The following is a 16,598-nucleotide window of genomic DNA, read 5'->3' as shown; positions in this document are numbered from 1 at the left end:
TCAGACTAATATATTAGGCCCCAAAGGTGTATATTGAGAGTGCAAAACTATTTGAGATTATGTGCATTAATGTAATTTGTACATTAAAAAACTGAAGGAGAAAAGTGCATACAGATCTTAATATGTATCAATAAATTCTTTGATTCCTGATACAGAAAAAATGTTAGTAGGCTAGTTATAGAAATATACTTTTAAGACTTGCCTTAAAAATCTATCAGAGGGAGGTGCACTGGTGTCTCAGTGGCAGAATTATCACCTGCTGTGCCAGAGACCTGAGTTCATTTCCTGGAGCTTGCCCAAGCAAAATAAATAAATAAAAATTTATCAAGACCTTCAGGAAACATAAATAATGGTGAAATATTATGAATAATAGGCTGACTAATGGCCACTCAAAGTTATCCATGTCCTAATCCCAGGAGCCTATAAATATGTTACCTGGTAAAAGGGACTTTGCAGGTGTAATTAAGTTAAGGACCTTCAGATGCGGAGATTTTTCTGGATCATTTGGGTGAACCAATATAATCATAAGGGTCCATATAAGAGGGAGACAGGGAGTCCAAAAAGAGGAGAAAGTAAGTTTAGAGTGATGCAAGGTAGGAGCCTTGGGCCAAGCAGAGCTGGCAACCTCTAGAAGCTGGAAACGGCAATGGCAGGTTCTTCTCTGGACCCCTATCCAGAAAACACGTGCCCAGCTGACACCTTGGTTTTAGCCCCGCAAAATTCATTTTGGAATTCTGACCTCTAGTATCACAAGAAAATGCATTTATATAGTTTTAGACCACTTAAATTTGTGGAATTTTTAGCAGTGGCAATATGGAAATCAACATTTAAGAGTCCACAGTAAGTCAGAAATAAGAAAAGGACCCCAGATATGTTAATATTGATATTTGTTGGAGATACAAGACCATGCAAAAAAATGAAAGTAAAAAATATATATGGGCAGGGCGGGCTACGGTGGCTCAGCAGGCAGGAGTGCTCACCTGCCATGCCAGAGGACCCAAGTTCAATTCCCGGTGCCTGCCCATGGGAAAAAAAAAAATTAAAAAAAAGAAAAAAATATATATGGGCAATATATAGATATGTGTATGTATCTACATACACATACACTTACATATGATAAAGATAAAATGATTGTCTACCAAAAAAAAAAAAAGTAAAAAGAATCAATGGAAAAACTATCAAAATTAGTAAGAGTCCAGGAAGTAGCCAGACATAAAAATCAATATAAAAAATTAATAGCTTTCTTATATACAAGCAATGACCAATTTAAAATGTAATAGAAAAATGGGTCCCATTTAGAATAGCCACAAAGCTCATTAAATACTTATGATTAGGTGTGACAAGAAATTTATAAAACCTATTAAAAAGGACTAAACTTTAGAAGTTTACTGAAGGTCATAAAACAAGCTCTGAAAAAACAGGGAAAGTTATTTCATGTTCCTATGTAAGGCAAGTTCAATAACTGAAAGAGGTGAACACTCCCCAAATTATGTTATGTATTAAGAGCAAACTGAAAATTAACATCTAAATGTGATTAAATCTAAATACTTATTTAAAAAAAGCTAAGATAATATTTGAGAAGACAACCAATGAAAGACAAGCCCTATAAAATATCAAAGCATACTACAGAATTATAGCATTTTAAACAGTCTATTTTAAACCGTATTTTTTGGTGTATATACATATATTTTATAATATAAAGCTAAAAAAGATTCATGCTCATATGTGCTTTAAATTTATCAAAAAATTGTGTCAAATAGGAGGTGAAAGATGAATATATCACAACCATACTTTGACAGTTGTTTATCTACTTGGAAACTGTTATTTGGCTCTATCTGTAATTGCATTAAAAACTAATAACCTGTTACAGATGGGTTGAAGAGCTAAAGAGAGACTAAGTCCCTAAAAATTTTAGAAAAAAAATGGCAAGAAACATTAAAAAGCTTTAAATTGCAATAACTTTCTAATTAAATACAAACCAAGAAGTGATAAAGGAAAAATCTTTACATTTAACTGTGGATGAATTACACAGTTTAAATTATTAGGTAGAAAGAAAATATTTTTCACCATATATTTCACCAAAATAAGGAATTAATAATTAAATACAAAAGAACTCCTACAAATCAACAAGAAAAGACAAACTAAATAATTCAGTAGAAAAATGAGCAAAGGATCTTAAGAAGCAATTTATGCACAAGCATACACATACTAGTTATTCACATTGGACCGATGAAAAAACTAAATGAATGATAACTAATCAAGGGCTGGCAAGGTATTTTAGTTATCTCTTGCCACATAACAAATGGCCTCCAAATTTAGCAGCTTCTTAAAACATTTATTGTCTCACAGTTTCTATGGGTCAGGAATCTGAGAATGACTTGGTTGGGTGGATCTGGCTCCAGGTCTCTTGTAAGTTGCATTCAAAGTTTAATCTAGGGCTGCAGTCATCTCAAGACTCCACAGTGTCGGCAAGAGCTATTTCCAGCTCATTTATTTGGTTACAGTTGTGCTTTAGTTCCTTGTGAACTACAGGGCTGAGGGGGTCCTTGTCATGCCACATGGCGCTCTCCATAGGATGCTCATAATGGGCCACTTTGTGTCCCCCAGCAGAGTGATGAGAGAATGAGAGAGCTGGGGAAGAGAAGGTTGGCCTAGGGAACCAAGATGGCAGCCACAGTATTTATAACCTAGTTTTGGAAGTGCCATCCCATGACTTCCGCCATATTCTATTCATTAAAAGTGAGTGAACAGGTGCAGCTCACAATCAAGGGGAGGCGTTTTTGCGGGACATGAATACCAGGATGAGATCACGGGTGCTATCTTAGAGATTTTCAGAATCTTAGTTGGAAAATTGTCTAGTAGAGTTCATTTTGGAAAGCATTGTGATGCTATCTCCTGAAACTTAAAAGGCACAACACTCTAAAACAGAAATCCTGAAATATTTCTTTAGGAATCTATTCTTCAGGTATATTTGCACCTGTTCAAAGATGCATACATAAGAATGTTTATTGAAAAAATATATTAGTGAAAATTGAAAGCAGTCTAAATTCAAGATTATGATGAAATATAATTGGTATAATGTTTGTATGGAATTTGGAGGAATAGTTAAAAAGAATGAGGTAGGGTTATATACTGACAAGGATGTCCCTTAAGACATATTGTCAAGTGACAAAAAACAAGTTAGAAAGCAATGCTTTGATTCTAGCAGACTTGAAAAAAGCTAAAATTAAAAATAAAAGTGAGTTTTTGTATGTAGATCTTTAGACAAGGTAGCATTTCACTTTATAAACATGAAATTCTCAAAATTCTTTTGAAGAAATGTATACTTTCATAATTTCTTAGATGAAATTATGCTTATAGGAGTAAACAATAGGGCACATTTAATTTAATTGGATACTAAGAAATTTGCACGCTTTAAGTTCAGATAAGCATTGCTCAAAACAGATACTATTATTTTACTGACTAGATGTCTGTTACAAATCATAGAATCTGATATATGCTTCACATCCATAGTTTGGAAAAAAATTACAGACAGTTGTAGGTAACATCAGGTCATATCACATTTTTACAACCTCTGTAGGGCAGTAAGCTGTTGAAGCATTAGATATGGAAGGACAGCTCAGTGGGTTTTCCTTCTAATTAAAAAATAATAATAATAAGGTAGCCAAATTAAGTTTTTAGTATGAATACAGTTATATGATTTTCCTCTCCCATCTACTATGTTTATTATTTGGGTTTCTGTGTTTCAATAGTATGCGTATACTAAAATAAGTCATTATATTCATTATATTCAAATATACATACAGAAATTCCCCAAATCATAGGGTGTATAGTTTGGTGAAAGAAATTTCATACAGTGAAGACATCCCTGTAACTTCCAATCAAAAGAGAATGAACATTACCAGTGCCCAAGAAACTCCCTCAAACTCTCTACCAGATCTCACCCCATTGGAAACCACTGTCCTGATTTCTAGCAAAACGCATTCGAAATGCATGCAAATGTAATCATACAAAATACATTATTTTATTTTGTGCCTGACTTCTGTTGGTCAATACTATGTTTGCAAGATTCACTCATGTTGTATATAGCAAAAAATTGCTTATCCATGTTATGAATGTGGAGAGAAAATTTGTGTTACATCCAATTTGGGGGTATTTGCAAATTATCAGGCTAAGATTATTTTGTATCTTATCTTTTGAGACTTATATGTCTGCATTTGTGTTTGGTATATACTTGGGTAAGTAGGATACCTTGTACTTCAGCAGATACTTCCAAACAGTTTTTTAAATGATTCATCAACTTAATACTCTCGTCAGAACTGAGAGTTCCAGGTACTTCATATTGTTTCAATACTTTGTATTGGCAGTTTGTTTAAGAATTTATATATTTATTTTAAACATTGTTTCTGGATACTTAGTGGAATGTCATTTGGTTTTCATTTGCATTTCCTCATTTACCAATGAAGTGAACATCTTTTCATTTATTTAGGGCCATTTTGATATCCTCTTTTTTCAAAGACTTTATCATTTCCTTTGGCATTTTCTTTACTTTGTTATGTATCTTTCCCTTATTGATTTGTTAGAGTTCTTTGTATATTGTGACTATGAATCCTTTTTTGGGGGGAACCTATGTAATATAAATGTCTTCTCCCACTAACAGAACTGCTTTTTACTTTCTTAATAATATCTCTTTTGAAACGAGATTTTTTAAAATTTTAATGTAGCTCAATGTACCAATCTTTTTCTTCATGTTTAATACTTTGTGTCCTGTTTGGGAAAGCTTTGCCTCCCAAAAGACATTAAGATATTCTTCCTTGTGAACTTCTAAGAAATTGATTGCTTTACCTTCCACAGTTAGATTTACAGTTCACTAGGGATTGATTTTGTATATATAATAAGGTAGAAAATTTTCCATGTGGATTACACATTGACCCAGCACCATTTACTAAAAGCACAGTTGTTTCTTCATTGCTGTACAGGTGCCAACTTTATCATAAATCAGATGACCAGACATATGCAATTCCATTTCTGGACTATTGGTTGTTTTCCAATCCTCTACTTATCCATCCTTGCACTAATGTTGCACAGTCTTAAGCATTACATTTATATCATTATTAGTGTAAACGTCTGTAAATCCTCCAACTGCGTTCTTCTTTATCTTCTTTATTATTCTTGGTTTCATGCAAGCCTATATGAATTTCAGTACTTACCCCCCCCCAAAACACTGTTCACTGATTTCTGCAAAAATATGTTGACCAAATAGTTTTGTCTTCCTATTGACTGTTTGTCAGCAGCTTGGTCTATCAATTACTGAGAGAAGAGTTTTGAAATATCCTGCTATGATCATATATTGTCTATTTCTATTTTTGTTTCTGCCAATTTTTGCTATCTGTATTTTGAGGCTATGTAGGCACCTGCATATAAATTTAACATGTGCATGTTTTCCTTCTGTCATTACACAACATCCTTCTTTGACTCTAGGTATTATTCTTGCCTTAAAATTCTCTTTGATATTCTGTAGCTCCTTTCAACTAGTGTCTGTCTCACTTTCCAACCTTTGCTTTTTTCCCCATAGTTTTGCCATTGTATTATTTTCAACCGTTTTGTGTTCTTATATTTAGGGTGTTTAAGTTGCCTCTGGTCATTTTGTATCCCAGTCTTACAATCATTGACTTTTAATTAGTAAATGTATTTCACTCATATTCACTTGATTGTGATATATTTGAATTTATGTACATTTTACTATTTGTTCAATATTTATCCCATCAGTTGATTGTTTAAAAATTATTCATAAAAATGGATACCTGCTGTGAATGCCCTATTCTCATACCTTGGAAAAAAAATAAACTATAGTAGAATATAGAGGATTTGAGAAAAGAAAATAAATACTTTAAGGAGTTGTGATCTTTCTGACCTCTAGGAGTTAAATTGCTATTCTTAATAACTTCTGTTATTTCCAAGAAGTCAATGTAATATGACAGTGCCGGAGTTAGGAGGCCAAGATGAGGTGAATATTCTCTATTTTAGGGGCAATCCTGTACAAAGCAGATGTTCTACTTGTCTGTCTTCATACTCACAATAAATGCTGAGTAAGTAGGATATAAGTCTAGTCATTAATGGACATTTATTTTTGTTTCCCGATCTATCTTTAAACCTGCTTAAATGTGGCTGCTGTTTCCTTAGCTGTAGCCTCTGGGAGAATAGATATCAGGCCTCCATGAATTTATGGTCTCTTTTGGTTAAAATCTGATGATCACAAATTCACAAACAGCTTTAATTGGTAAATTATTTTTTCCAGTCCCACAGAAAACTAAAACTCTGAACTTGCTCTCATATTCTTTCTTCCTCCGTCTTTGCGCCCTGCTGGGGATTGGACCATTGCTCCAGGTGTGTCTATGTGTTTTTCACCTTCCTTTCACCAAATGATGTTTCTTTTTATTCTTCAACTTGCTTACTGTGGATTATGAGCCCATCAGTATCACAATCAGGGAAAGGACGAGCGGTAAGTAGGATAAGACATTTCTGTCTTGACTTTGATTACGCTTGAGGACTTTGGGGTCTCTGGGCCAGTCGGGTATTTAGAGTTGACTCTGTCAGGGATGCTTTCACATGTTCTTCAGAGGCTCCCATCAGAAACATGAAGCTTACCATCTGTAGACACAGCACCTGTCTGTTGGATAGAATATGCTGTGCCTTCAGCACAATTCTATCCAAACTCCTTCTCATGTATTTCTGACATCTACGACAACTTTCATACATTTAGTTTTTTAGAGTTTTCTAACTGACTTGGGGATTTTATTTTGAGATTATTACCTTATAAACTCTCTCAAAAGATGTGTTGGTATGAGTCATAATTTATATCTTGGATCTTCAGTTGATACTTCCAAATAATATCCTAGACATTCATCCATTTGTTCCTTCGTTCATTTATTTATTCATTTATGTATACATACCTTCAATAAATATTGTTGATTACTTATTGTGACAGGCAGTCCTTAAAAAGTTTTTTTAAAAATTAGAGTAGCTGTGAGCCTACAGAAAAATCATGCAGAAAACAAAATACTGAGCTCCCATATATCCTTCTAACCCCCAACACCCCTTCTGTCATGTTCTCATATACGGAGTTTTCCCTCTTATTCGCATTTTGCAATAGCTGAGCACTTTTTTTGACAGTATGGCTAGTGTGAAAGAAAATAAAAGACCAAACTTCCTACCCTCTTAGTAGAAAGAGGAGACAAACAATACAATTACAAATAAGTCCCATTGTATGTTAGAAGGTGATAAGTGAATGCAGAAAATAAAGTTAGGAAGAGAAATAAAAGGTGGAACAGGAATATGGAGACAATTTTAAATAGGGTGGTTAGGGAGGTATGATTTAAGAGAATATGTCCGTGTAAAGAGTCTTCCAGACAGATGTAATAGCATATGCAGAGACTCTGGGGTGGGTGCATGCTTGGCCTGTTTGAGGAACATTAAAGGGCCAATGGCTGGAATAGGACGATGAGTGTGCAGGGTCGTAGAAAATGAAAGCACAGAATAATTGGGAGTGAGACTGTGGAGAGTTGTCCCTTGTATATTTTTATTTTTATTTTTTTCTGGAAGGCAAAGGAAAGCGTTCGGAAAGATTAGAAGAGTGATGGTTGACTCAAAGTTTCAAAATTATCGTTCTCACTTTGTATGAAAATAAAGTGTAGGGGAGATGAATATAGAAGCAGGGAGGCTCATTAGAAAGCTCCTGCACTATTCCAGGCAAAAGATGATGATGGACAGAATCAGGTAAGTAACAGAGGAAGAGGTAAAAAATTAAAAAGGTCAGGTTTGGGATATCTTTTGAAAATAGATGCAAGAGAATTTGTTAACAGATTGGATGTGGGGTGTGAGGAAAACAGGAGGTAAAGATAATGTCAGTGTTTTTGGTCTGAACAACCAGAAGAATTAATTAGAATTAATAGGTATGACAGGAAATCATGTTGGTGGGCACTGGGAAGCGGTAATGAACAAGACCAGGAGTTCATTTGCATTTCTGGAAATGTTTAAGTTAATATACTTAGTAGTTACCCTACTGGAGGTGTCAAGTAGGCAGTTAAATACAGGAACTTGGAGCCCAGGAGTTTAGCAGAGAGGTTCAGAATTAAGATATTAATTGGGAAGTCAACAGAGTCTGCATGACAGCTTTGGATCACCAAGGGAAGGAGTATAAGTTGAGGAGAGCAGAGAAACTTAGGGACTGTAGCCATGGTCACACAAACATTAACAAGCTAGAGCCATAAGGAGGAACCAGCAAATTGGGTGTAGCAGTGACCAGTGAGATAGGAGGAAAACGAGAAGAGGTAGTCTGGGAAGCCAACAATATTCAGCCTTACTGAATTCAGTAATTGAGAAAGTATGATATTGCAGCTATAGACCACTCAATAAAAAGTTTGCTGTAAATTAGAGCAGAATAATTAGGTAGTGGATAGAAAGGGAATTGGAGTCAAGAGTGGCTTTTTAGAAAGCATGTTGTTAATATGCCAATGGCAATGATCTCGTAAAAAGGGAAATATTGATGATGCAAGGCAGGAAAAAAGAGACTTTTGATGGAGCCATGTCTTTATGTAGAAGAGATAGGATGCAATCTAGTCCACAAAAGGGGTAGTTGGCTAAGATAAAAGCACCAGAGAAGAGGAGGTAAAAAAACTATAGGGCCCAGATATAGCATGAATCATTTAAACAGGCATTGACATTCTCATGATCAAAGATAGGAATGATGTGGAAGAGTGTTTCACTGAGCCGGGACCAAAACCCGAAAGGTGGGTGACCCAAGGGTTTTAAATGGCTGAAAGAAGGAAGGATAATGAGCAGTGATATCAATGACAAAGGATTGGAACTGAGGTTTTTACTAATTCAGAAAGCTTCTAGAACCCGTGTGCTCCAGAGAATCAGGCTACAATTAGAGTAAGAAGATGAAAGGACCATTCAGAGAAGAATTTGAGAATGTAATTTACCCTATTGTGCAACTATGAGTTCCAGAGGGCACAGTGGTAGGGTTTCAGGTTGGGGAAGGATTTGAGATGGGAATGAAAAATAACATGGTCTGAGTCTGGAGAATCAGAGGAGAGAAAAATGGTGAGTGGAGAGCTCCTTGTGTTCTGGCCTAAACTGTAATAAAGACATAATGTATTAATCCAAGTACTTCAAAACAGTTAAAGGAGCTGACAATCTGAGCAGAAGGGATGGGCAGAGAGAATGTGGCCAATAATGGAGGGTGGGAGGTATTCCAGTGTTTCATTTCTAATTCTCTTTCATTCAGAATATGCACCAGTTTTTCAAACATTATTCTGACTTAATTGGCAATTTAAAATGTATGTGCTTGAGATAGCATGTATCATTTTGACTATTGTTCACTTTCATTATTTTGATCATTTCATCAGTTTATTGTTTTATGGCCATGAAAATTATCTTTAGTCTATGACTGCATTAAATATGAATGTAGAATGATTAGATGCAGTTTTAACATATGATGCAGGCTTAGCCCATATTTGGGATGCTACAGAATATGAGAAAAGGATAGTTTTTATCTATTATAAAATTATTCAGGTTATAATCAAGTTTATTAAGGTGGGGATTGAGAAAGAAAAATGTGTGCATTAGACCAAAGACAAAGGAAGCTCCTAAGGAGGGCTAAAATATGGCCTGGGGATTCTCTGAGTTCCAGATATTTCTCTGACAATATTTTTAAAGGTATTAACCAATGAGAGTCTAGTGTTTTTTGTTTGATTTTAAAGATGGCTCATATTCTACATCATTGATTTTAAAGGTATTAACCAATGAGAGTCTAGTGTTTTTTGTTTGATTTTAAAGATGGCTCATATTCTACATCATTGATTTGTGTCAGAGTCAAGAAGAGAGTTGTATGCTATATGCCTGGGGTCATGTGACATTCTTTTCCTATGTGATTATCCCATTATTGCAGCATTGTTTGTTTTTTCTTTCTTTCTTTGCTCATTTAGTTTTTTCTTTTTGAAGTCCATGGGCTTGGAATCAAACCTGGGTGTCCCACCTGGTAGGCGAGAATTCTACCACTGAACTACCCTTGTAGCCCCCCTTGGGTCTTATATTTAGGTCTTTGATACATTTTGAATTAATTTTTGTATATTGTGTAAAGATGGGGTCCTTCTTCATCCCGTTGCACATGGATACCCAGTTCCCGCAGCACCATTTGTTGAAGAGGTAATTTTTTTCCTAATTGGGTGCACTATTGTCCTTGTTAAAAATCAGTTGGCCGTGGATGTGAGGTTCTCTTTCTGAACTCTTGAAATAATTCCTTTGGGTACATATTTATTCTTATTCCAGTACCATGCTTACTCTGGGCATATATTACACAACCTATATCTTTGAATTACTACTTTGAATAGATTTCAACTTAGCTTCAATAGTGTACATGTTCTCTGCTCCAATATCTCTCCATTTCCTCTCACTATGTTATTTTTATCCCACCTTACCTCTATATTTTGCATGTCCAAAATATTACATTTTCTTGCTCAATTGTATTTCTTTCTTTCTTTCTTTTTTTCTTTTTTTACATGGGCAGGCACTAGGAATCAAACCTGGGTCTCTGGCATGGCAGGCGAGAACTCTGCCACTGAACCACCATGGCCTGCCTTCAATTATATTTTGACTCTTGTAGGAATTAGAGTAGACTTATATATTAAGAATTAGGTGCTATTGCATTTTGCATTTACCCTTTTAATTACCTTTTCTGAAAATCTTCACTTTTTCATACTACTTCAAGCTACTCTCTCTTCTTTTAACCTGAAGAACTTCCTTTAGAAATTCCTCTAGGGTAGGTCTTTTGTTGATGAACTCCCTCAGGTTTGCTTTATCTTTGAATATTTTAAGCTTTCCCTCATTTTTGAAGAGGGATTTTGCCAAATAAAGGATTTTTGGCGGGCAGGTTTTCTCTCTTAGCACCTCAAATATATCATACTATTGCCTTCTCACATCTATGGTTTCTGATGATACATTGGAATATTTTATTGAGAATCCCTTGTATGCAATGAATTGCATTTCCGTTGCTGCTTTCAGAGTTCTGTTTTTGGCATTTGACATTCTGATTAATATATGTCTATCAGGGTTTATCTTGTTTGGGGTATGTTGTGCTACTTAGACATGTCTATATGTCTTTTTTAAGAGTTGGACATTTTAAGCTATTATTTCCTCAAATATGATTTCTGTGAGTTTTCCCTTCTCTACTCCTTCTGGGACACGTATCTTTGTATGCTGCATGCTATCCCTTAAGTCCATGAGACGATGCTCATATTTTTCTATTCTTTCCTCTATCAGTTCTTCTGACTGCATGGTATCAACTGTCCTGTCTTCTATTTTTCTGTTTTTTTATTCTGCCTGTTCAAGTCTGCTGTTTTATGCCTCTAGCATATTTTTATTTATTTATTTTTTGCATGAGCAGGCACTGGGAATGGAACCTGGCTCTCTGGCACAGCAGGGAAGAACTCTGCCACTGAGTCACCATTGCCCGCCCATCTAGTGTATATTTAATCTCCGTTATTTTGTCTTTTATCCCCATAATTTCTATTCTGTTTCTTCATAAACTTTCAATTCTTATTTATGCTCACACATTATCTTCTTAATATCTTTTAGCTCTATATCCATGATTGGTTTATTTCTATCCATATTTTACTTCATCTCCTGGAATTTATTAAGGAGATTTGCTTGAACATCTTTGTTTAGTAGTTCCAAGTTCTGTGTCTCCTCTGAAATTTTAATTTGTTCCCTTGACAGAGCCATAATTTCCTGCTTCTTTGCATGACTTACAATTTTTTGCTGATATCTAGGCATCTGATTATTTTGATGTGCTAACTCTGAAGTTCAGTTTCTCCCTCTTTCCTAGTTTATTGTTGATTGTCTTTGTATTAAAGCTCTTCTTTGATGCTTGGTCCAACTTATTCTGGACTTTTAGGGTAGCTCTTGTTTAACTGTTCAGATTTACTCTGCTCTTTTGTACCTGATTCTTACCCTGGATATGTGGTATAATTTTCAAGATTGCTCCTTCGCGTGCAATTGTTTATCCTCCAGGAGAAAGCTCCCTTTCCTCTATTCCTTCTCTGGGAATCTTGATCTGTTCTATTTGCTTTCTGCAGAATTTTCTCTTCAGCATCTATCTTTTTAAATTTTCTCCCTCAGTCAGTGCCCTCTTTCCATTACACTTTTCAGTTCTGAAAATTGCTCTGTCTTAATACTGTTCGGTTCTCCCCCATTACTTGTTCTGTGAGGCTTTTCTGCCTCTTATTTCTGCCCTATTAGAGTAACCTGCTTCAGGGAGCCATATGAGTTCAATACAGAAAAGTATATTTTGTGCTTACATGATCTAGTAAACAGAGATGGATTAGTGTATGCAGCTCTTGCACACTAGCTCTGCCACGGTCTCTTTTTACCCTGGGGGCACTTTTGTATGTGGAATTCTTCAGGCATTTTGCTCTGTGGACTTGGTTCCCTGTGTCTGGATATGCATAGTGTTCTAACTTGCTGCTGTGTATGGCTTTATAGTCTGTATCCCCAGCAGGAGGGACCCAGGTCATGCTGCCTCTGTGTGACTATTCAGCTGCAGAAGATTGCGTCAGGAGTAGGGGCCCAGACTGGCAGGTCTCGAATGCAAATCTACCAAATTTCAGTGATTTTTTTTCATTGATTCAGCAATTGTGAAGTCCTCCAATCTCTATTATACTGCCAAGTTCCTAGCAAATCGTATTTGTTCTTTTATTAGTTGATTTTCTCAAATCAATCATTTTGTTTAAAACAGCTGACTGAGGGGTATGGGTCTTTCTTTTAGGAGTAATGAACATGTTCTAAAATTGATTGCAGTGATGAATGCACAACTCTGTGAATATACTGAAAGTCATTGATTATACACATTAGATGAATTGTTCAGTATATAAATATAGCTCAATAAAACTGCTTGAAAATAAAGAAAACAGTTGACAGTTCTGCCACAATAGCTAAGTTTTTTATGCCACATTATACATGCATGTTCAGAGGGGCTAGTTTTAAAATGGATAGTATCTTGTTCAGAGGTCTTGTGCTAGATGTGGATGGACACAGAGTAAAATCTCCAGAACAATTTTTTTTAACACTTTTAGAATTGTTGTACTTCCCTGGCTGTAGAATTTCTCCACAGTTGTAACTCTTTTTTAAATATCTAAAGCAAAGGTATAGAAGGAAAGCACCACAACTCTGAAACATAACTAGAAGAAAAAAAACACACACATACAGGTTTATTCACAGTCTCAGATCATACTCTCTAACTTTTTATATATTCTTTTAAAAATGACTAAGGATCAGATAAGTCCTGAAACCTAGAGGGCCCAGCCTCTCCAGAACAGCAGCTTGTTCCATCTCCCTGCCTCATTTTATTGACAGCCCTTCCAACATGAACATTTAGAATGGCCATATCCCAAATACCCCTAAAGAAAGAGAGAAAACGATCAAAGGTGATGGTGAAGTTCTGCAGAGAAGGTAGGTTTTAACAAATGAATATGATTGTTGAGTCATTAAATTGATATTTCTTTTAGTCTCCAGTATCTTAGAGCAGCTAGGAGTAAAAACCTAAAATAGTGGAATTGTAACCCATACCAAACTCTGAAATCTGTTCTACAACTAATTGTTGTGCTGTGCTTTGAAATTTATTGCTTTTTTATATATATGTTATTTTTCACAAGAAAGAAAAAAAAGTTGATTGTGATTATTAAAAAAATATGTATTTGTTCCTTCTAGCCTCCTATATTCTTGAGTAGCTAGAAGGAAAAATATGAGAGAATGGTGTGAGAACCCGTGACAAACTCTGCAATCTGTCTTGTAACTACTTGTTGAAGAGTGCTTTGAAAACTATTGCTTTTTTCTTTTTTTGCTTTGTATATATGTTATATTATACAATGAAAAGTTAGTTTTAAAAAATGATTAAGAAGAAAATAGGGGCCAAGTGTTACTGAAGTAATGCTCGATATGGATGTCTCTTACCTTCCTAAAAGGAAAATATTCTTGTTTTCAGATGAAATGCCCAACCTCCTTGGTTTTCTTAAGCAAAATATGCCATTCGCCAAAGTCCAATAAATATATATTCATACAAGCTTATTCATCAGCTTGTTCCAAAGGATATGTATAAGGGATACATAAAATAAAAAAGGATAACAGAAATTAGAAGGTGAAAGAAAAACAAATAAAAGTGCCCATGGATATGAAGTAAATTTGGAATGAGGCTCATATAAAAATGTCCACCAGTATCCTCCTCTCTTGGTCTGGGACACTAGTTTGGCTCTGCAGTTACAACCCATATGAAGAGAAACCTGTTTTAAAAACATTGTCTATAATGGCTAGTTCACATTTGCTTAAGAGAATAACAATTATTAATGCTCATAATAGAAAACAATGACTTTTTGAGAGTCAACAAATGCAAGATGATGCATAATATAACCAAAAGCGCCGTCTTAGCATCTTTAGAAAAGAAGCAGAGGTAGGTTGATCAGCTAGTTTTTAAAGGCCTGTGGTGCAATACAATAGTGTCATTCTGTACAGTTCTGTAGGGGCTAAGAATTGAGAGGTCCAGGATTGACAGATTTCAAACTTTAGTGGGCATTAGAAGCATCTGAGGAATGCATAAATGTGCAGATTCCCAGTCTCCGCTTACCCAGAGGTTCCTATTCAACAGATCTTGAGTGGAAACCTTGATAGGCATTTTAATAAACATTTCAGGTGATGATGAGGGGCATGTTTAAGATAATTTAAGCTACAATTTCAATTTTTTAGATATATAATGGATAAGGCTTCCATGTCCAATACACTGCTCAAAATTTATATTAGCTGGGCTTCAGAAATCCCCAGGCTTTCTCTTACATTTAAGAAAACATTTGAGAATGCAGATGAGCTAGAATATTAATGTAGGAATAATCCTACATCTGCTATAACTGTTTTCTTTAAACAAATCACTTTCTTTTTTAAAAAATATTTTAATTGAGGTTTCTTCACCTGACATAAGTTCACTCAAAGTATATAATCAGTGGCTCACAATATCATCACATGGCTGTGTATTCATCCCTATGATCATATTTAGAACTTTTGCATCACTCCAGAAAAAGAAATATTAAAAAACAGCTCATAAGTCACATATCCTTTACCCCTCCCTCTCATTGACCACTGGTATTGTAATCTACCCAAACACAGTCACATTGTAAAAGCTATAAAGTTACACAATCATCTTCAAGAATCAAGGCTACTAGATTGATTCTTGATTCTGCTGTTCAAAAGTTTCAGAAACTTCCTTCTAGTCCCTCCAGTACACCATAAAAAAAGGGATATCTATATAATGCATAAGAATAGCATCCAGGATAACCTCTATATTCTGTTTGAAATCTCTTGGCCATTGAAATTTTATTTTGTCTCATTCCTCTCTTCCCCCTTTTGGTCAAGAAGGTTCTCTCAATTCCATGATGCCAGGTCTTGGCTCATCCCCAAGAGTCCTGTCCCACATTGCCAGGAAGATTTACACCCCTGGGAGTAATGTCCCATGGTGGGGGGCAGTGAGTTCACTTGCAGAGTTGACTTAGGGAAAGAGGCCACATATGAGCAACAAAAGAGATTCTGTGATGGAGAAACTTAGACATCATAGTTATAAAGATGCTTAACTTCTTTTCAGGAAGAAGTTTCATAGGAGCAAGCTCCACGATTGAGGGGTTGGCCTATTAAATTGGTTGTCTCCCAATGATTGCCAGAATATCAAGAATTCCCCAGGTGGGAAAGTTTAATATTTCCTTCTTTCTCCCCACTCACTCCAGGGGGCTTTGCAAATGCTTTTTTATTCTCTGCTCAAATTACTCTGGGATGTATTGGGGTATCACAATGACTTTTATAAACCATCCAAATCTCACTCCTTATTCAAGATTCCATATAATTATGGTGTTCAAATAAACTGACCATACAAGTAAATTAGATATTGTGGTACCAAAAATATATATAAATTTAGCAGCAAATAAATACCTCTTCCTTTGGTCTCACACAGAAATTGAAGTTTTAAACTATAGACCATCTCATCCTTTAATCTGTATTCTGCTTCTCCTTAGTCCTATCCCGATCTGTTTCATTCATCTATCTGGTTGAAATCTGATCACTTTTTCAACTTTTTACAACAGTTGTTGTATGAGGTAACGCTGACATTCATGGCTTTAAGGTTCTAATTGATTCTCAGGTGTCACATAAATATCCAAAGTTGCAGTGAATGACCAGGTTATACACAAATAGTTTAGCATCTCAGAATTTAGAAATAACAGCTACAACTCTGGAATAGATGTGACTGCTGTAAGAGTTTACAATTTGGGAATGCTTACTATAAGGCTTAACCTGATAACCCATGCTCTCAACTTCAATTCTCCAAGTTTGTATATATTATAGTTAGTTCATATGAGTGAGGCATTATAACATTGGTCATTTTGTTTCTGGCTTATTTCATTCAACATACTGTCCTCAAGTTTCATTCACCCAGTTGCATGCCTCACAACTTCATTTCTTCTTGGAACCACTCAGTAGCCAGCTGTATGTATACACCACAGTTCCAC

This window comes from Tamandua tetradactyla, chromosome 26 (assembly GCF_023851605.1).
Source record: "Tamandua tetradactyla isolate mTamTet1 chromosome 26, mTamTet1.pri, whole genome shotgun sequence".
In the NCBI taxonomy this organism is placed as follows: Eukaryota; Metazoa; Chordata; class Mammalia; order Pilosa; family Myrmecophagidae; genus Tamandua; species Tamandua tetradactyla.
The sequence above is the reverse complement of the archived record's forward strand: the minus strand, read 5'-3'. Positions refer to the sequence as shown.